This window comes from Paramormyrops kingsleyae, chromosome 6 (assembly GCF_048594095.1).
Source record: "Paramormyrops kingsleyae isolate MSU_618 chromosome 6, PKINGS_0.4, whole genome shotgun sequence".
In the NCBI taxonomy this organism is placed as follows: Eukaryota; Metazoa; Chordata; class Actinopteri; order Osteoglossiformes; family Mormyridae; genus Paramormyrops; species Paramormyrops kingsleyae.
In genome coordinates, this window is record NC_132802.1 from 1,902,501 (window position 1) to 1,925,360 (window position 22,860).

The 22,860-nt window shown below is 48.4% G+C and overlaps 1 protein-coding gene across 2 annotated transcripts in view; it reads left to right on the forward strand.

The window, feature by feature from the left end:
- The window catches only part of casz1 (castor zinc finger 1), a 200,497-nt gene that overhangs the window by 36,727 nt on the left and 140,910 nt on the right, over positions 1–22,860 (forward strand). The window contains exon 2 of one of the 2 annotated variants that reach the window (XM_072713361.1): positions 8,512–8,596. The exons of the other annotated variant lie outside the window; for it this stretch is intronic. The gene's annotated coding sequence lies outside the window, so the exon portion shown is untranslated. The remainder of the gene's footprint in view (positions 1–8,511; positions 8,597–22,860) is intronic. 2 annotated transcript variants of the gene reach the window in all.

Below are 22,860 nucleotides of genomic sequence, written 5' to 3' on the forward strand. Positions count from 1 at the left end.
GGGCCCACTCAGGGGTCTGCTCAGGGTCCTACTAAGGAGCCCACTAAGGGTCCTACTCAGGAGCCCACTCAGGGTCCTACTCAGGAGCCCACTCAGGGTCCTACTCAGAAGCCCACTCAGGGTCCTACTCAGGGGCCCGTTCAGGGGTTTGCCTAGGGGCCCGCTCAGGGTCCTACTCAAGGGCCCACTCAGGGGTCTGCTCAGGGTCCTACTCAGGGGTCTGCTCAGGGTCCTACTCAGGAGCCCACTCAGGGTCCTACTCAGAAGCCCACTCAGGGTCCTACTCAGGAGCCCACTCAGGGTCCTACTCAAGGGCCCACTCAGGGGTCTGCTCAGGGTCCTACTAAGGAGCCCACTCAGGGTCCTACTCAGGAGCCCACTCAGGGTCCTACTCAGGAGCCCACTCAGGGTCCTACTCAGGGTCCTACTCAGGAGCCCACTCAGGGTCCTACTCAGGGTTCTCAGCCTCCTGGTATGAATCTCTAACACTCTGCAGTTACACACCGGCTCTGGGGATCCCTTTGGGAAGGACCAGCTGCCCATAGGGCGGACAAGCAGTTTGATCATAGTGGGGTGCAGGTAGAGGGGGGGCTGTGATTTGCTGCAAGGTGATTTCAGACAAGAGGTGTCTAGGTTGACAGGAGACACGTTCTGTATGTTATTATCTTCAAAAGGCTATCATCTGAAATCACTGGTAGGGTACAGCATTCCTATGACCTGAACCTTGTGGTTACGAGGCCACTGAATGAAACTTGAATCCGACGTGTGTTCAGCAGAATGGAGCCAAAGCTGGAATATCGTACACTGAACATATTGGAGCTACAAAATCTGTGTAAAAAAGCCCCAAGTGGCAGCTTACAGATCAGACAAACGCCGGAATGACGGTGATTTACGGCTCTAAAAGACGACGTGAGCTCTGAGTACTGAGCCGCATGAAGCGCTGGCTGCCACATGCTTTGGAACAGGGGAATTCCACCGCAAACCTAAATCTGGGCCCTTTAAAGCTGAAACACAGGTATTTTATTATAAACCTCATTTTCCGGTTCCAAATTGGTGACCCGCCAGTATCTGTTTGGTTGAGCACTTCTGTCGCAAGTATCAGTCGTTTATAAACGCAGATTTAAAAACTCGTGACTTGTGACTGCTCGAGATATTGCAAGTCTTTAAGTCGTCCCTACTTTTGCATGATAGAATTCTGTTCTTTTATTCTATCTGTATGATCAACATAGTATGCATTTTTCGGCAGGATTCCTGTGCCCGTCGCTGTAAAACCTAACGTTACGCATTCTTCGCCACGGCGTCACATGTTGACGGTTGAAACACGATAAAGTGTTAGGCCCGGAGTCATCACGTTTGGAGGAACGTTCCGGAAGTTCTGCCAGTCGATGATCCAGCTGTCGGCCTGTGTTTTTTCCAGCCCCACCATCAGCACCATCACTTATTGGCCGTTCTTCCCTCCACTTAGATACCTGTATCTCTCCTAAATTTGAGTTTTAGACGCGTCTATCAGTGTAATCTCCTCCTAGCTTAAGCCAAACGTGGAATGTGCTCTCGTCAAAATGAGGCACAAGGTGAACACACACCCTTTAATATGTTACACCATTCTTTCTGTCCAACAAAAAAAAGAGAAAAGAAAAAGTCTCTTTCTGGATAAACAGGCTGTCGAGCTTTAATCGGACACTCATTCAAAGCGTTCTTTATCTCAGCATGCAAAGTTTTACCCTGAAGCAGCACAACTGTACAGGAAGCCCCAAATCCAAAAACCCTTTTTCCTTCCCACAGGTGTATCAGTGAAAATGAAAAAACAACAAACGAATCGGAATAAATCAAACTGAACTGTGTGGGGGGCAGAACCGTAGCAGGTCTGTGCGTGACGAGTCACATGCACATACACTTGCATGCGTTTTGTCATAAAAATCATAATCTGGACAGTTCACACTAAACACAAGCATTACTTTGTAACGTTTCCCAAAATCACTATTTTTGTCATCATGCCTCAAGCCATCGGCTTAAACCTGCCGGTGACAGCAGAGACAGGTGACCTGACGGGACATTCAGCCTAAATCACTCCTGCAACACATACATCTGACTTAAAGCTGTTTAAGTTGCCACTCATTAGCTCTTGCCCCCCCCCCCAGAAAGACTGACAGCTTCATTCAGTAACGTATCGGTTTCTGAGGAGGTCTCTCTGCACTGGGGGGGGGGGGGGGGCACACCTCGTGTTACAACTTCGTCCCCCTAAGAAGTCGTCCCCTTGTGGTGCCCGTCCAGCTTTTAGGAACCGTGGCGCCTCTTACGCATGTGGGCCCTGGTGCTGAGCTCCTCTCAGCGTCTCTCCTTTGAGGGGACTTCCCCATTGAGAGGTATTCTCTGATCCACATGTAAACCTGTTTTCCAGCATTTATTTAATGTTATGGTTACCAAAAAATTTGTTTTCATAAAGCCGGGGGGGGGAGGGGGGGCGTAAATCAAGATGGTGTCTTTTTCAACATGAAACACAAACAAACATGAAAATCAGTCTTTCTTACAGTTTCTGTTTATCTCCTGAAAAATACCTGCTGGTTGGGGTGTGTACATTTTTGCAGGTTGCGAGATCATGCTTAAAAAATGTAATGAAAACATTTTCATGTCGTGACACATCAAAACCCGCTTTTGCATGGCGATCTGAATTTTTATATCAAAGTATGTAGCCTCCAAACACGCAATGTGCATTCCTCGCTATTTTTGTTTGTTTCTCGGCCGTTTACCGAGCGGATAAAAGGTAAGGTCGCATTTCTTTAATGACATCATTTGTGAGCAGTGATCTCATCCAACGTGGACACAGGATTTCTCTGAATTAATATGGAATGTTTCCTTTTAAGTGGCTTAATTTATGAGATGAATGTTATCAATACATTTCTCCTGTTGACGTTTCTATGTTTTACTGACTGGGGAATGTGTATAATGAAAAGGAAAGCTTTTATAAGACAGTTTAAAAATGTGAGGGCCCAGAGGAAATCACTGAATGGTCAGAAACATTACACCCCCCCCCCAAAGCCAACACACAATGTGTTTTTCAAATACTGTTTTCAGAAATGTTCAATGGCTTGGATACCCAAAGACTGCCGTAAACAACTCAGTAAACAAATAATCCATCCATCCATCCTTTTTCTATAACCACTTATCCTATTCTGGGTCATGGGGGGTCCGGAACCTACGGGTGCAAGGGAATAATCCAGGACGGGGCGCCAACCCCTCCCAGGGCACACCCAGACACCATTCGCTCACACACACATACCTACGGGCAGTTTGGTAACTCCAATTAACCCCAGCATGTTTTTGGACTGTGGGGGGAAACCGGAGAACCCAGAGGAAACCCCACAATGACACTGGGAGAACATGAACTCCACACACATGGAGTCATGGTGGAGACTGTAACCCAGCGGGGTCAGGGAACAGTGCTGACCACTGCAGCACCCCTAAACAAATATTAATGATAATGTTTATCATTATTAATGAGAATAATGAATACAATAATAACATTATGATAATGATTATTTGGTGTAAGACTGTTGTTGCTATTAATATTATTTGTTCTTATGATAAAATAGACTTTTCCAGTTTTCTAAATTCTGTACTTTTAACACACACATAGGGAGGCAGGAATCACTGACAGTGACCGTATTCAGGGGGGCAGAAAAATGCTGTGAGACAGTGACCGTGTTCAAGGGGACAGGAACATGCTGTGAGACAGTGACCATGTTCAGGGGGCAGGAACTTGCCTGTGAGACAGTGACCATGTTCAGGGGACAGGAACATGCTGTGAGACAGTGACCGTGTTCAGGGGATAGGAACATGCTGTGAGACAGTGACCGTGTTCAGGGGGCAGGAACTTGCCTGTGAAACAATGACCATGTTCAGGGGGCAGGAACTTGCCTGTGAGACAGTGACCGTGTTCAGGGGCAGGAACTTACCTGTGAGACAATGACCATGTTCAGGGGGCAGGAACTTGCCTCTGAGACAGTGACCGTGTTCAGGGGGCAGGAACATGCTGTGAGATAGTGGCCGTGTTCAGGGGGCACGAACATGCTGTGAGATAGTGACTGTGTTCAGGGGGCAGGAACTTGCCTATGAGACAGTGACCGTGTTCAGGGGCAGGAACTTACCTGTGAGACAGTGACCGTGTTCAGGGGGCACGAACATGCTGTGAGATAGTGACTGCACACTGCCTGCTGATCCAGTACCCCTGAACATTTGTGGCAGCCCCATAGATATTGGTGTCATCTGACAGTAGAGGCCTGGGGGCCTGTTTGGGGCCCACTGATGATGGGAATCTGTGACCATGTGACATGCATTCCTCGCTCTGATTGGCTCAGTACTGACCTTCAGTCTTGTGTTTCTCAGTGTATATTTGGTGCAATTCCTGCTGTAGGACACTAGATTCTCTTAGGATATGATCGGCATGCAAATACCAGATACCCTACAATCCCATCTCTTTGCCATTTATACAGACACCCAGTGGCCAATTTATTAGGCCTTAGTCACAAAACAGCAAATCCAGTTGAGCAAATCCAGCAAACAGATTGGGTCAAGAGGTTACTGCATGGCTAAGACACACGTGATTGTGAGCACAGTGTGATCACTGGTGCCAGACATGCAGGGCTGCCAGCTTTGGTCAGCCGGCTGGTGTGAGATTGTCAATTCCAGACAAGTCTGCACACACATGCACACTCATTTACATGCATGTAACACTTTTATTACTTAATAAATAGTCTGTAGGGTTTGCAAATTACCCCAACGCTTTTGATGTAGCTAATTTTAGGTTTATAATGGAATAATATAGATTTGCCGTGAGATTTCTTGTGTGAGCGTGAGCATGAGAGTCTGAAAATGTGAGTGTCGTGCCAGATGCGTGAGAGATGGCAGCCCTGAAGACGGTGCTTCCAGTATATGAGAAACAGCCACCTTGCTGGGTTTTTACAGTTCATGGTGCGATAAACAAAGAGCATCCAGCCATTGGGTGAAAACACCTTGTTAATGAGTGAGGTCAGAGTAGAACGGCCAGACTCGTTAAGGCTGGAAAGCCACAAGTGCAAAAGTACCAGCTCAGTACAGCATTGGTGTGCAGAATGGCGTCCCTGAAATCGTGACTCGTCTACCCATAATGCTACAGTGGCTCCTACCCAGAACTGGATAGGTACACATACTAAAACGGACAGTGAGTGTAACATGTATGTATAATTCACTAGGCCAGTTTTAACGGTGCCAACCACACAAATTGGATCTGACAGCCCTTTGCAATGGCAACAGTTCAGAAAGACAGTTTTAGATTTGATTTTTTTTCCCCCTGATACATTGTAGTAATTATTAATTTCAGCAAAAAAAAGGCTCTAAAGAATAGGCTTTTAAAAACTGTAATTGTGTATGTAATATAAATGATATGCATAAACCCCGTGACACGGTGAAAAAAGCAGCAGCTCTGTTTTGAAAACAACAAAACACCACAAATCTTAACTTAACTTTATTTGCAAAAGAGCATGCATGTGTTGTTTTGCTTCATATGATATTCCTGCGATCGGAGATTGTGGCAGTGCAGCCTTTAAACATGCATGTTTCTTCTATGCTGGATATTTAGCAGGTTTGGGATCTGTGCTTATGTCCAGCAGGTCATTGGTTCAATATGCTGGAGCCTGCAGAATGATCATATCAGCCTCAGACAACCTCAGACAGTGCTAGGACCTCTCTGGAGCTAGAACCTTAACCCATCAGCTCTCATGGGACATTTGGAAAAGTACCCAGTAAAGCAATATTATTCTAATGTTTTAAATATTTATAAAAGCATTTCTTATAATTGTATTTGTCTGCATGGGAGTATAAATTAATGCTCATGTTTGTGCTGGTTACCCCTCTCCGACCAAAAACATGTGGTTAGTTCAGCTGGTGTTTAACATTGCCCATAGTGTGTGTGTTTGTATGATTCTGCCTGTGTGTGTGTGTCTGTGTCTGTGTCTGTGTCTGTGTGTGTTGGGGGGGGGGGGGGCGGTACGGTCATGTGTATATTACATTATTGTTGGGGACCAAATGTCCCCACAATGTAATAAAAACAAGTTATTTTGACATTGTGGGGACCACAAATTCAGTTTATAAAAAAAAATCTGTGACTGCAATCAAAAAACTAAAAATGCCAAAAGTCTTGTATTTAGTTTGGTTACTTATGGTTAAGGTTGGGCTGGGTAGGGGTTAAGGTCATGCAGGGATTAGATGCCCATAAAAATGAATGGACGGTTCCCAGAAAGACATCAGTACAAATGTGTGTGTGTCTGCCTGTCTGAGTGTCTGTCTGTCTGTCCTGAGATGGACTGGCATCCCATCCAGGGTGTCCTCTGCCATGTTCCCTGTCCATTCTGGGGTGGGGGCCTCATGTACTGGAACTGGAGAAGCAGGTATGATGGATGGATGGATGGATGGATGGATGGATGGATTGATTATATAATCAGTAATAGTCCAAATGTCGCCTTTTCATTTTAAAATTTATAATGTTTTTGCCTGTTTTTGACGCAGAACTGGATATTATGTAAAGGGAAGTTGCGTGTGGAGACACCACAAATTTTGGTTCCTTACTGTATTAATGACATGACTTATGCAACACCCAATAGCCTTTGTAAAAGGGTAATTATCGAGTACCGGTTGTGCCACCTTTATAAGCGGTTACTCAAACAAAACACTACCTGTAGTTACTGATTTTTATTTTATAGCCTTGTGATGGAATTTTGGCTCTTATACTACTGTAAATCAGGTATATTTGTGATTTTATGAGGAGAAACTTCAGCAGTTAGGTTGCGTATACCTTTTTGGTGGGATTTGGGTCTGCATCAGGGAACCTTTTCTGCGTGCTTCAGCCAATGTGTCGCAGACTTGGTAGAGCGTCTGTTCTGCCACACGTTTGGTATATGGACAGACAGCTTGAGATTTTCCAGGTACAGCATACCGATAAATACCAGAATTCATGGTTCTGTCAATCATGGTAATTCCTGATGCAGCACAGAATCTCCAAACCTAGATGTTATGTGTACAGACTTAGACTTCTCACCAGACCTGGTTTACTTTGGAGAAAATTATCCACTTTTGACTGAAGAACTGAAGTATGAAGTCCTTTTTTATCAGCGTCTGTCTTATGGTGGCGTTATAGACTCGGGTTTAGCTGAAGCAGCAGAGGTATCGTGATGCGTAAGAACACAGCCAGCAGTAGAGCGGTGAATAATATATGGATTAGCACAGGAGCTGAGGAACGTCTGTGTTAAAGCCACACTTAGGAGCGATATCTGTGATGTGCCAGTCCGCTCTTACAAATAGACCCTTGCAAGCCACTTGGTATTTGATGAATCTTACATTATATTCATACTTTGTTTATGCAATGAGATAACGTACTGGTATGGTATAACAAATAAGTAAATAGTAAATGGTTCCATCATTAAGTCACACTTGTTAAAGCAATAACAGCTATTGCCTTGTTTGTTGAACCTAACCATCTCAGTCTCATTTTTTGTCTGAGCTCTTCGAGAGGACCAATTGTCATTTTATCATCTTGTGATGGCAAAATTGCAGCAGTCGCTCGGCAAATAATTTTCCCAGCGCTTAGTAGGCGAAATAATTAATGGGGGGGGGGGGTTGTAATGAAGCTTTTTGGCAAAGCGGCGTGGTGACGCGAGCGGGCTCTTGGCGGAGATGCCCGTGAGTGTCGTACCTGTAATTGCGACCGTCGGGAGGCCATTGTCTGTCAAAATGCCCGTCGTCCAATTACTGAGTGCGTCGCATGTCCGTTTGAAATGCGGCAAATAGGACACGACCGTATCCCAATTGGGTTTTTTGCTGCGATTGTTTGTTTGTCGATTTCAGGTGTGTTCAGCTGCTTAAATGCCACACTCCCGGTTAGGCAGTGATCAGTGCCAGTTAAGGCTTGCAGAATATGAATGAGAATCTACCGGAAGCTGAATGTGTCTCGTCTATTTAATGTCGCACTAAGTTTGCCCAGCCTTCAGCTGCTCTGTCTTTGTGTATACGCTCTGAAGCACAATTTCCTCTTGGAAGGGAAGCATACATAGATACACAATCTAATAAAGGGCTAAGATGGATGCTAATGTCCTTTCATTAACTTTCTGAGTGGTTCCTTTTGTAAACTCAAATATTATTTTCTTCACTAAATAAATAACTGAAGCTTCAGTACATTTGGCCCGACTGCACAAATGGGCCTGTTTTTTGAAATAAATAAATGAAATAGGACGGGGTGGACCCAAAGCAGGTAAGCTCAGGATGAAAATGAAATAAAATGTACGATAAGGAGCGACAGTGTGGAGCAGAAGCTGTTCCCCGTCTCTTCTGGGCCACTGGCTCGGATTTTCCCTGCCTTTGAGCTTCTCGCACAGCGATGTTTCCTGCCTAGCTTTGGCACTAATGACGCTGCTTGTGTGAAAGTGCTCCATTCAGGCTTAAAGCTGCACACAAAACCGACCGCATCCCCCTCTGCCCTCACAGAGCTGCCGCCGGCGGCCTGCTTGAGCTCAGAGACTAAGCGGGCCGCAGCTTCGCTGGGGGATCTGGCTTCGGCCCCTGCGGAAAGGTAAGGCCTGTCGTCTGCTGTCCCTAACCCCAGGAGACCAAACCTCAAGGAGCATAACGAACAGGATGAGACTCTTCAGCTAATCTGCCTGTTTAATGTCTAACTGGTCATAAAACTTTATCTGGTGTCGACTCATGAACCTGAGGACACCTCCCTTACAACATTAGGTGGTTTTCCATTGACCCCCCCCCCCCCCCCAGCCGTGTGGTCTCATGTTTTCTTTCTGTCTGGCATGATCTGGTTTGGCACTATGACTTAAGCACCTTTTCCTATTACTGGTCCTGCGTTTCTCTTACTGAGGACGCTGAAACAGGAGCCTTAGATTACAGTTGTATTTTTCTCATGGATGGAGGCAATACTTGAAGTACTTGAAAATGAAATGTTACGAAGAATAAAGTTTGTGTATGACCACATTGTTGGATTCAGGTAACCCTGTCCATTAACCTGATTAATTAAATAGCCTGATCAAACAGGTCTCAGTATTCATATAATATATATTTATGCAAGTTTGCCCACATTTGGCAGCATCAAGGTCTGTCTGGGCAAATGAGCATTAATCAGCTACTGCCTTGTGCCCTGCGATGGGTTGGCGCCCCATCCTGGGTTGTTCCCTGCCTTGTGCCCTGCGATGGGTTGGCGCCCCATCTTGGGTTGTTCCCTGCCTTGTGCCCTGTGATGGGTTGGTGCCCCATCCTGGGTTATTCCCTGCCTTGCACCCCTAGCTTTTGGGACAGGAAGGACAACAGCAGTCTGGCATAGGACAAGTGAGTATAGAAAATGATGGATGGATGGATGGATGGATGGATAACTATAGCTGAAGCCGGGATGATGGTTAGATGGGTTATGAAGAGTGAACCTGTCTTTTGGAGCGTGTAACCAAGAGGGCGTACCGTTCGTGTTGGCGAATGTTGGGGACGGGGGTTGAAAAACCAGTTCAATCAGGAAAACGCAGCGGGAAGTCAAACTTTCGATGGTGTGTGTAGAGACTGCAGGTATTTTGGGGGGAGGGAGCGGAGTGAGCCTATTGGCTGGTGACACCAGCACTGTCACTCGCGCATCCGTGCCAAACGACACAGACAGGCATGTCGGCACCAGCCCTCAGCGCAATATGAGGAGCGCCGAACAATTTAATTGTCTCACACATATGCACAACAGGTGTACACAGCTGCCAGTACCCCAAGGCCGGGACTAATTACAACATGCAGACTCGGGGCTACAGCCCGCTCAGTGCGTGCTGTTAATGTGAGCGCTGTGTGCGCCGATTCGGGGCTGGGACACACTCGGTGTGAGCTGTTAATGCGAGCGCTGCCTGCGCAGACTCAGGGCTGTGGCACACTCGGTGTGAGCTGTTAATGCGAGCGCTGCCTGCGCAGACTCAGGGCTGTGGCACACTCGGTGTGAGCTGTTAATGCGAGCGCTGCCTGCGCAGACTCAGGGCTGTGGCACACTCGGTGTGAGCTGTTAATGCGAGCGCTGCCTGCGCAGACTCAGGGCTGTGGCACACTCGGTGTGAGCTGTTAATGCGAGCGCTGCCTGCGCAGACTCAGGGCTGTGGCACACTCGGTGTGAGCTGTTAATGCGAGCGCTGCCTGTGCAGACTCGGTGCTGTGGCACACTCGGTGTGAGCTGTTAATGCGAGCGCTGCCTGCGCAGACTCGGTGCTGTGGTACACTCGGTGTGAGCTGTTAATGCGAGCGCTGCCTGCGCAGACTCGGGGCTGTGGCACACTCGGTGTGAGCTGTTAATGCGAGCGCTGCCTGCGCAGACTCGGGGCTGTGGCACACTCGGTGTGAGCTGTTAATGCGAGCGCTGCCTGCGCAGACTCGGGGCTGTGGCACACTCGGTGTGAGCTGTTAATGCGAGCGCTGCCTGCGCAGACTCGGGGCTGTGGCACACTCGGTGTGAGCTGTTAATGCGAGCGCTGCCTGCGCAGACTCGGTGCTGTGGCACACTCGGTGTGAGCTGTTAATGCGAGCGCTGCCTGCGCAGACTCGGGGCTGTGGCACACTCGGTGTGAGCTGTTAATGCGAGCGCTGCCTGCGCAGACTCTCTGGGACAGAGAGCCTCATTTCCTTACAAACAGCTTCCAGTTTTTTTTTCTAAAATCTCTCACTTTGTTTAGCTTTTCATTCCGAATTTTCCAAAGGATTTTAATGAACGCCTGTGGATTGATCCTTCCAGAAATGCCTTTGTCTGCTATATTTTTTTCCAGTTCATTGTTTTTTAAATCTTAATAGCTAATGTTTCGGTTTGTGGCGCAGTCGGCTGACTAGCAATCTGCTGAGTTCCACCAGGTTATCAGGTGAGATCCCATCGTAATGGCTGCCCTCGGAGCTGCTGGGCCACTATCTGGCCTGCGGGGTATGATCTCATCCTGTGATTGGCCTGTTATCGGGCAGCAGACCTGCAGACAGTGGCTAATGCTCCACCCCCCCGCCTAGCCATGGGGGGCCCCTCCCGATCCAGCTGGCTTCTCGACATTTACTCTCCATCAGATGCTTAGTAAAGTCCTGCATCTTCGCAGCCACACCCGCCCCCCCCCACCCACGTGCCTTCCCCTAGCCCCCGGAGCAGAAGCAAACAGAGCACCCCCTGCTGGTTGAGGAGCTGGCGGGGGTGTGGAGCCTCTGCTGCTGTGCCCAGTGTGTTTAATGGCTTGCTGGTGGTATTAAGCAGGGAGAAGTGGCCTGGTGCTCAGTGGGATTTCTGGCTCCTCGGAGGCTCACAGCAGCAGGAGCTGTGGGGTTGGGGGGCGGGGGGGATGGGCAGACCCCCCCCACACTGTGCTAGAGTGGCTGAGTCGCAGTAAGCTAAAGCTGATGAAACAGGGGGGAAGAGCTTACAGGAGCTGCCCCCCCCAAGCCCCCCATCCAGCGGGAACACAAGCCCCCCCCCATCCCTTAGGCTGGTGGAGACGATCTCCTCAAGCTCCTGTATTGTTTTGCAACTGCGATGAGGCGTGTTTTAGCATATGGTCTGTGGGCACTGTTACCTTCATGCACAGGATGGGGGCTTTAAGGCAGTAGTGGCTTTTCACCCCCCCCCCCCGCCCCAGTAAGCCTTTGCCTCAAGGAGGACGCCATTGTAAGAAGGCTGGCTGATACGCTGGAGGTCGCCGTAATCGTGGCTAATGTGGCGGCAGTCGAACCGCGGTCGGCGTGCCTGTGGGACAGCGCTGGTGGGTTAGGTCCCGGGGGCCCCCCCTGGGGCCTAACGCAGCTCAAGCGGGGCTTAACACGACTCAGGCGAGGCCTAACACAGCTCATACGTGGCCTAACACGGCTCATACGGGACCTAACGCAGCTCGGATGGGGCCTAATGCGGCTCAGACAGGGCTAATGTGGCTCATATGGGGCCTAACGCAGCTCAGATGGGCCCTAACGCGACTCATACGGGGCCTAACGCAGCTCATATGGGCCCTAACGCGACTCATACGGGGCCTAACGCGACTCATACGGGGCCTAACGCAGCTCATATGGGCCCTAACGCGACTCATACGGGCCCTAACGCGACTTATACGGGCCCTAACGCAGCTCATATGGGCCCTAACGCGACTCATACGGGGCCTAACACGACTCATACGGGGCCTAACACGGCTCGGATGGGGCCTAACGGAGCAAAGACTCATTTCTGCCGTTTCAATTTAACATCATCCACACAGGACACAAAATAAATCTTGCAGGTCCCTGTTTGGACAATGTTTGGAACTGTGGGTGTTTCTTAAATGATTTTTGATGGCTGTGGATATGACATTATTGAATGATTATTATATTTTAAATTAGCCCGGGGGGTTGAGGCCTTGCTTTTGTGAGGTAACCCCCCCCCAGCCTGCCTCTCTCGCAATTACTCCCTCCCCCTTCATCTGGTCTTCCTCCCATGCAGTCACGTCTCTTTTTTTAACAAAAAAGTAATTATTATACTTAACTATATATCACCTGTCCCCCCCCCGAGTGAGGCAGACCCTTCTTATTTCATCCAGGTCCCGTTGCGTGTCAATTGGTGGTCGTAAACCGCAGGGCTTTGTGGGAAATTCACAGTGACTCCCCACGATTTGATTTGTTGTGTGGATGAGCTACCCCCCCCCCTCCTTCCCCCCCTTGTCACGTAATTAAGATGTGGAAAGATACCCCAGGAAACCGGGAATGGGACTTCGGCGCCTCAGGCCCGATATCTGAGCATGTCTCCCGGCCCATAAATGATTTATGATATTTGTTCATTCTTATTCAAATGTTGGTTTTGTGGTTCTGCTCCCAGTGTGTGTTGGACGCCTGGGTTGAGCTGGTGCTGCTCTCCCTCTCCCTGCTCCGTCTCTCCCGGTTTGCGACGCTAGGGACACCCCCCTGTCTACCCCTCACATTACTGCCATTCCTCTCTGTATTACTCTTGCTAAGCTGTACATTTTTCCTGGGCTCTGATCATGGCTCTGGATTCCTTAGTGGGGGTGTAGCTTTGGTTTTAAGCCTGATTGGGACCAAATCTGACCCCCCCCCCCCCCGTAAAAACACATGTGGTACTCCTGCAGTACTGCTAGGCACATGTCTGTACCCACAATCTGTAGTGTTGGTTCACTGGGCCAGTTCAGGGTCATGCCCCTTGTGGTCCTCAGCCTGCTCCCTTTCCTGTGATTCCATCAGCTGTATCTTCTTTACATCTTTTAGTGTTTCAGACTAAAATCTGTCACCAAATGGGGCAAAACCCATGTATTGCTAAACAAGTCATTTTGTTTGCCAGTGCTGCCCCACAGTCTGGTGGACCAAAATAAAAAGGTCTGAATAGCTTTAGTCTTACAAAGTGAGCCATTGCGATGCACAGTTTCTGTTCCGTTTCCTCTAATGTGTGCGGCAGCTGGGGTCTTTGTCGCTAGCTGGTCATGTTCATGACGGAGGGTGATTTGATGCCTTTTCCTTACATTCAGTGAAGAGGCCTAGTGCATTCTGGACTGGCACCCGGATCCCTCCTGCACGACGAGACAGACCCACCTGGGAAGGAATCGCGGGCTGGCTGCTGTCTGCGGAATCTCCTTCCCGGTTCATCCGAGCTTGGTGCGCAGTGTCGCGCGGGTAACCCTAGAGAGAGGGTTTACCACCGGCCCACCTCACTGACCACATACCACAGATCTGGCAGCTTGGCTTGGGAGGGGGGGACGTCGCTTATAATTCTCTTGTGGACCTCTTTACCATCCAAAGCCGAAAACAGCTTAAATGAAAAAGGATATTTTTTTCAGCCTGGGTGTAAACTCCCCCGCCCCTGCCCCCCAGGGTCACTCCCTGCCCCCCCCCCCCAGCCCCACACTGCTCCTCATGCCCCCTTCCCGGAGACTGCGGTGAAATGATCTCTTTTGTTGCGCATCATTAGTTCCGTCTGCTGTACCGTGCGGAGCCTGTCTGTTCCGGAGCGCGGCACCGTGATGGTTGCCAGGGGCAACTGCAGACGCCAGGCTCCCAGTGGCCTCTGGCCTAACCCCCCCACCCACCCGCACTGCTCAGGCACCAGATGACTCTCATCTCTGTTTATTCACTTATTTATTTATGCATCTTGGGGGGGGGTCTGTTTCACTTTCTCCTCTTCTGGAAGATGTTATATTTTAATAGTTGTCGTTTTTTTTTGTACAGAGTTTCACATTAGGGAAAATTATTAAAAATGTTGTCTGAGATGTTATTGCTGAAGGGTTTTATTTTCAGAATACATTAGAGTAAAGATGGAATATTTATTTTTTCATTGAATCAAAAAAAAAAAAACAACTGGCGACTGGCGTCTCAAGGAAGAGGAAATCCTGCAGGTGTTACACAGCTCCTCCTCAGCAGGGGAAAGGCATTTCAGCACTGTGGCACTGCATTTCAGCACCGCGGCACTGCATTTCAGCACCGCGGCACTGCATTTCAGGTCAGCGAAGAAGAGTAATAGCAGCCGTGCTGAAAAACGGCGAAACGCTTAAGGTGTGTCCGGTTCAGCTCCCACAAGCCCTGTGATATTTTCTTGCATCATGGGGATGTTTTATTCAGGAGCTACATGAATCGTAAATCTTCGGAAAGGAAAGTGTGATGCCTGATGGCCATACGTAACATCGCGAAGGGTTTGCCCTTGGGGAACTCACCCGTAATCTGGCCCGACGCTGGGGGTGCAGTGATGTCCCTGCCACCATCGCCTCGGCGGTGATAGAGACGCAAATAACGGCTCAAACAGCATACAGGGGGCGGCCACATGGGGCATGACATGGGCAAAGAGTCGCTCTATGACTGCGTGGTGGTTTGGCATGCTCCAGGGGAAGGCCAGCGTGTTCTAAAATCGGAATGTCTCATCAAAGGTCCATTAAATGAGCAACGGCATCAAAAGGCAGGAAAGATACCCAGCATGCACTTGTTCGTGCAGCCATGTTATGTGAAGATGGTATGCCTATCCCAGCCGGGGCAGGCCTTCTGGATCTCTGCCTTTGTTAGTCCGCCGGTCAGGGCACATCGAGGCCGGAGGGGGAACTTCAATTCAGAGCTGAACGTCTGAATGTTTTCATTTGGCGGTGGCAGATCGGATTGACCCAGACCGACCTCTCCTAGAGGTCTAATGTGCAGGAACTGGGGGGGTGGAGAGACAGGGAGGCGTGAGTGCAGATACACTGCGGATCTATAGCTGGTGGGGAGGGGGGGTCACAGTAAGTGACACTCAGGAGCCCAAAGTGAGAGCCATTACCGCACAGGCTTGCAGAAAACAGGCACGATTCGGTTTGAATTGATTTGGTGAAAACCCAAGAAGTGAATATGCTTTCATTTTGATAATATTAAGATAGACAAAATGTGTTGTGTCAGTTTCACCTCTCCATTACTTCAGCCATTACGGTGAAACTGGATGATTTTATTTCTCAGACTCTATTTTCTGTGATAAAATGAAAATTTCAAAGCTCATTAAGTCCTGAGTGACACCGGGGCTGCGGGGGCCGGTCGGAAGGTAAGTCGATCTGGTTTCAGTTCATTTTTGCTCAATTTCCCCCAGCCGTGATCAAATATTTCACTTTCCAGTATGGTCCTAATGGGAGTGTTGGGTTCAGCCAGGCTCTCTAACCTCTCGGCACGTGTCAGATTTCCACCTGTCAACAAGACGCGTGGAGATTTTAATCTGAGCTGGGTGCCGACCTGCGGCGGGGAACCAGGGTGGGGTTAAGCGAAGACCCCAGTGGCAGGCTGTGTGGCCCCCGCCGAGGGGGGGCCGGGCCCAGTGCCCCCCTGCGGCGTCACGCAACACGGACATAGGAGCTGCTTTTCAGTCCAGCTAGCTGTGATTATTGGTGTTCATCCATCCATTTATCCATCCATCCATCCTTAGTCTGCTTTCCCAGTGAGCGTAATAATAATAATAATAACAATAATAATAATAATTATTATAATAATACCAATAATAATAATAACAATAATAAATGCTCTGACTGAAGATGGATTGGTATTATCATCTTCTTCATTATTAGGGGTCCATGCTGCCCCGCAGTGCTGGATCCTGATTGGTTTTATTATTAATATTGTCCTTATTTGGTCTGCAGTGGATAGACGGTGACATCTCACCTTCTGAGGCCTACAGAAAATCCCCTAAAACAAGCTCAGCTGTGAAAACTAGTGAAATTCACCCCCCTAACACTACAAAGCTGTTTCTCCCCTGGGGACACTGCATTATTCTGGGGTTTTGTTTAATCTTATTGGGAGGGGTCCTGACTTTTTTGAAACGTGGCCTTTCCAGGGCTGCTAAAGAGCACATTTATTTAAACTCCAGACACCGTCAGCCTGTATGTTTAACCCTTTGTCCTCCGTTACAATGTCAGGAATTTCATTTGATTGTGTTTTTTTCCGAATTGCACCATGTTTTTCTGACCAAAGTAAAACAGGATAACCCCGTAAACCCAGCGAGAAGGCCTTCCTGGGGGGGGCGGGCGTAACCCCAGTAATGGCAGCTGACTTTCCGTGGTTCGCTTTATTACATTGGCTTGAGTGCACGGGTCCTGGAGAATAGAGCAGACCAATGAGATGCCAGCCTGAGCGCATTAAAATGTCCACCATTAAAACCTGAATGGCTCAATATAAACCAGGTTGAGATTATTGATAATAACAGAGACCCCACATGCTTTTCCAGTAACGTCCCTCCTCCTCCTGCTCTCTCTCTGTCTATCAGTCCATCTCTCCCTGTACTATGGCTGCCTTTCAGGCAGGATGTGGCAGCCCTGTGACAGCATGGCGAGCCGTTCCATACTATCGGGCAGTAAGGCCAGGAGCTCCGCAGAGCGCGTACCTACAGACCGGATGAATGAAGTAAAACTATAACTGTATAGTTCAGTGTAATCGTTCTGTCATTAAAAATGCTCTTCATCATAATAATAATAATAATAATAATGATAATACAGTAATAATAATAATAGTGAGAAACTGACAGTTAAAATGCTGCTGGTAAAGATGAGAATGATTGTAATCATCACTGTCACTGCCATGTGCTTCCGTTCATTTTCCATACCCACCTCCCCAGGGAGCCTGGAGTCTGTCCGGGGGGGGGGGGCAGGGCACGCGGCAGGGGACACTCAGGACGGGTGGCCACAGATGTCATACTTATATGTGTACAGTGTGTATCTTGTCTTTCTTTGTATAGAGAGAGAGAAAGAGAATGGGAGCATAGAAGCCCCTTCAGTGTGCTTAAGGGAAGCAGAATGCCCCCCCCCCGCAGCTATTTGCGAGCACTTGTCAGCCTGTACCACCTCCCCTCCCGCCCACGTGGCGTGACACCCACCCCCTGGGGGGGGGGGGTGCACCACGCGGGGTGGCCGTCTCCATGTCAGTGGGTGTGGTGACATGGGATACGGCGCACGCCGCCTTTGATGTCCCCCCCACCCCCCCCCCCCGGACACGCCAAAACGAGAGAGCGGTGCCCTTGTCGACAGACATGCCGTTTTATTTTAGAAGCTGAAATGTCACAGTATGTAGCTTTGCATTAAAATAAAATGTTTATATGTAGAACGACTTCAACAAGGCCAATGAAAAGAGTAGGTGTGTTTAATTATGTCAACGTGAGTGCTGATGACGGGAAACGTGAACTTGGGCTATGAAATGTGAGACAGTCTGTCACTTTAGCAGCCGGGTTTTGGGGGAAACCGTTAGCGACGGCATAGAAATAAAGTCAAACATTTACATTTAGCTGATGGTTTTAACAAAATTACTTTTTCAGTTAATTAGTAAAGCCCAGCGTTATACTGGCACTGAGTGTTTTGCTGAACCATCTTTGGTGGGACCTTCACCCAAAAAGCCTAAGCTCACCATTCCCTATTTTTCACCCCTTCTGTTGGCTGTTGGTCTTGAACCCCCCCCCCCCATTTCCTGGGGGCACGTTTCGTGCATTGCGCTCCAGCACAGATACTCTTACACCATTAAACCTCAGCCTGTACCAGTAAAATCATTTTCCCGTGTGCAAATGCAGTGCAATTACCTTCAAAAGCCTGAGCACAAGGAAGGCCTGTTAATATTCCTAATGATTCCTGCTCCTTTTAAAAGTCATCATCCCACTTTATAGGTGGAGATACACGGCGGGGGGTATCCCCAAAGGGACTGACATCATTCCGGGCCGCCTCTAACAGGGCACGGCATGACTCCCAGATGGGGGGGGGGGGGGGGGGGGTGCTATGGGGGCCTCACTGCTCCCTGGGCGAAGCTAAGGAGCTAAGGCCTCTGCTACTACCCATTATTCAAAAAAATGAGGGAAAAGGGAAGGAAGAACTGAGAGCATGTATGAGAAGAAGACATGAGAGTCTTGTGGCAGGTTAGGCCAAGCGTGTCACCTAGCGTGTGCAGCGTGTGCAGCATGTGTAGCATGTGTAGCGTGTGTAGCGTGGACATGGAAAATCCTGTGTTCGCCGATTTCAACACGCGCCCCGCTTATGCAGAACTGCATTCGCTGCGGTGAATTCTCAGTGTCGTAACTTTTGCGACCCTCCGGTTTATCACCGAATTGAATATATGCCGATGTCTGGAAAAACTCCAAAGACGCATATGTAGAATATGTAGACGCATATGTAGAAAGTGTTGCGATTTCTGCACTGAGAGCATTGCGATTTACTGACAGGGCAACAAACAAAAGTGTGTGAATAGGGAAGCAATTTGTTTTGGAAATCCTCCTCATGGGAGTGTATACAATGATAATCCTCCTCTGGCGTATTTCTGTGTTATAACGTTAACAGACGGCTTGTGTGGTTAGTTTTAAGTTCTCTAAAACCTTTAAAAATAAATTTCCAAAGAAAAAAAATTGGATTCACATAAAAGGCCAGCAAAGCTGTATTATTTTCTTCCCAGGGTAGACTGATCAGACCATTTTAAGAGAATGACGGAGTAGTGGCACGTTTGACATAAAAGCAGCAAGATGGAGCCTTTCGTTATTCATCTGGAATGTTCTAGAAGAGAGAACAGCTCTCAAAGAAGCGTTTTGAAATCTGAATTGACAGCTTTTCCAGGTGTTTTTTAAGTCGCTCTACCGGGTGAGCTGGGTCTTCTGGAAGACTTGCTGGGATCAAAAATAAATTCAACAGGGAAACTCCGTACATGAGCAGGATGTGAACCAACAGCCTAGAGGTGTGAAACGTTGAAACAGCGCCCCATACACTCGTTATTCTCTCCGTATCATTTTACTTCTTTCTCTCACTCTGGCCTTGTAATAATCATGCTCAATTTTTGCTTTTTTCTGCATTTAAAAGGCACAGTAATTCTGACTGTTAATATAGTCAAACCTCATTGTTTTAAACTGCAACTTTACACTGTACATTCTGTTGTATGTAAGGGTGATGTGTTTATTATTTTGCTTCGTTGAGCATTAATTTGCCGTATTGCTGGAATGCCGCACTGCCACGATAACTACGCTTCCGCTAGCATTCCAGCTCCAGTGACAGTTCCAGTCATACGCCTGCCGCATGCAGACACTCAATATTTACCCAGCATCTCCAGTGTGATCTCCCCTCATCTCCGTAATTACCATGAGTTCATCATGTGATACACAGATACGCGTGCGGACAGCGTAAGACTCACTGTTGTTCTAAAGCAGGTGTGCGCTCTCAAACTCAGTGTCACACAAGGCTTAATTAGCCCAATTAGTGGGCAGTCATATGTGATATTTAAATCTTTATATTCCAGCAGAGTCTTTAGGTTTGGGCCGCAGGTGGCCGCCATAAAGATGGAGTTCATTATTTGAAATATGTATATATAAATAATAATATAACAAACTGATTAATTGAATAATTAAAAGGAGAGGTTGCAGTGCACATATATATGACTGCAGCAACTCAGAACATGAGCAGTAATTTACATAAGATTATAATATACATAACATTTTAATATATGTACATTATAACTTGCCTGTGGGCTGTGTTTGTTATATGAGAGCGTGAGAGTTTCTCAACCATTTATTTACTTATTGATGTGCGAAGGGAGTGCGTCCTCGGCGCGTTTCCGCGCAGGCCCGAAGCCCGGAGCACCGAAAGCGGGAAAAACCCCGTCCGCAGCCAGGAGAAGGAGCGCTTTCGGTGAGCGGCCGCTGGCGGGAGACACAGGTGTGTCATGCCTGAGCGTGAACTTTGCCTCCCCAGCGAGAGCAGGCGTGACACTAAAAGACAGGAGTGAAGCTGTCCTGTGAACCAGGAGGGGTTACACACACACACACACACACACACACACACAGAGTACGTTTATAATCAAATCTAACGTACGTAACATTTTTTGATGCTGATGCTACTACTAATGATGACAATCATAGTAATAAGAGGGATTGTTAACCTAAATCTGTCGTTAAACGTCTATGTATGTATCCGCAGTGTGATCCTTTCATTATGATGGTCAGTGTGTTACACATACTTGAGACAAACTGTTAGGGATACTGGGATCCATCCCACTGTCTGTCTTCCGTTACCACTTACCCAGTGCGGGGTCACACTGAGTCTGGCGTCTATCCCAGAATGCACAGTGTGCCAAGCTGTGAACAACTCCATCACAGGGCATCCATGCCAAATCACACAAATGTGGCGAAAGTCGCCGTTTTCTATCCCAGGCTGGACTGAGTGATGTCACCGCCCGGCCCCCGAGCGAGGCCCTTAATCCACAGTTACTCCAGGGACTGTCTGGCCCTGCTCCCAGTTGTGCATTGGTTAAATAGCAGTTAAATACACTGTAAACAGACGCTCCAGGTGAGTTAGAGACTCGGGTTTGCCTAGCTGCTTGCTTTTGGACTGCGGATGTAAAGCGAAGTACCTGGAGGGAACTCAATATGGAGAGAGAACAGGAGCTGTACCTTCACCGAGACCCAAGACAGGGCGCCACTCCATTTGCTGCTGGTTCAGTGACCCACCTTTGCAAGGCCCCATGCTTTCATCCTGGCCCCGTTGAGAGACGGTTAGGGAGATATTTATGTCGGCCATGTCGGGAAAAAATACCAGCATTTAAAAAGCCATACAGCAGCTGGAGATTGGTCATGTGACCCGGTGTGCATGTTTACAGCAGCTGGAGATTGGTCATGTGACCGGTGTGCATGTTTACAGCAGCTGATTGGTCATGTGACCCGGTGTGCATGTTTAAACAGCAGCCATATTTCCTCAGTGCGTGATTCACTGCCGGCCAGCCGGAAGGCCAAAGCAGGGGGGCGCAGGGTGGCTGGGGGGGGTCAGGATGGTATTCAAGGACTGATTAGATGACACACTGAGTGTATTAAATTTTGCAGACATTTTAACAGCAATATGCAAGATAGTTTGAGTCCCTCAGGGCAGCAAGATTTTTATATCCTTCACACAAGGTCGCCCCCCCCCCCCTTCCGCTTCTACACTCTCTCACACACACGCGCTTATGTGTCTCCTTAGAAGGGGTGGAGGGAGAGTTACCAGTCCGACTGGACACAGGCAGCAGTTTCGGTCAGCCTCCCAGTTCCATGGGTGGTGCTCCGTACGTCAGCTGCTGCTCTCTGAGGTGTCCGGGGGGGGCAGTACGGGGGGGAGCATAAAACGGGCCGTTTTCTTTTGAAACAGGCAGGGAAAAGAATCCATCTGGCATATGAATAATTTAGATGGCTCAAGTCGGTTCCTGTTGCTGCTGTGTTTGTGCCCCACCCCCACCCCCACCTCCTCACCACCACAGCCCCCCCAACATCTCTCGTGAGGCTTGTTCTCGGTGCTCTGAGGTAAGTCGTACCACTTCCATCCCTGGCAGTCGAGTGGCGCGTGTGTGTGGATTATGTTTATATTATGTTGTGGGGACCAAACGTCCAACACAATGTGTTATTTTGAGGTTGTTTTTTCTGTGAATGCAATCAAAAAATTAAAAAGGCCAAAAGTCTTGTATTTTGTTTGGTGACTTATGGTTAAGGTTAGGGCTGGGTAGGGGTTAGGGTCACCATGTTGGGATTAGAGTTTTCCCCAAAGAAATGAATGGAGAGTCCCCACAAAGAAATAATTACAAACCTGTGTGTCTGTGTCTGTGCGTATTTGTGTGTGTGTGTGTGTGTGTGTGTCTGTCTGTCTGTCCAGGGAGATGGAATGGCTGAGGACGGCTGTGAGCAGTGGGCTTCCAAGCCCATGCGGCCGCACGTGTGTGTGTGTCTCTGCAGGTCACTGCGTTAGTGGCAAAATATTAGTTTACATGTTAATCCAGCGACCATTTTATAACTGCACACTGACTTTAATACTTACTGTTTTCTTTTTCCAGCCACCTGTCTCACTTACAAATTATTCTGAAACTGCATGAGAGCTTTCAAAGGTCAAACACCCTGCGACGTCTGTGTCTGTTACATGCTTGTCATGTCCCACACGCTCCCACTGCAGTGGGTGCCGGTTACGAAGCGTGTGATTTAACTCGTGGGTCTTCTCTGTGCCGGGCAGCGGGGATGGCGAGAGGCAGAGGCACAGAGCTCTTTTTGTGTGCACTTACGGGTCCCTTGCCGCGGCACCGGTCACCGACGGCCTGCCAGACCATGCCAGGCTTTTGAAAGTGAAACCTTTTGCGTGCACTTCCGCCAAGGCTGGGCCCGACAAGGCAGGATGACTGACGGAGGCTTGTGGTCAGTCAGCTGTTCGGTATGTACTGACGACTGGAGGACGTCAGCTGACCCACTCAGAGCCCCACCCCCGGAAGTGAGGTGTAGTGTTGTATCGTAGAGTTGGTAAGGGGAGTAAAAATACAGGTACAGCCTATTTAAATATGACCTCATTACAGATTAGTAACTGACACCATGCAGTGATATATGAATTTTACAGCATTTACTGTATTAAATAGTTCATT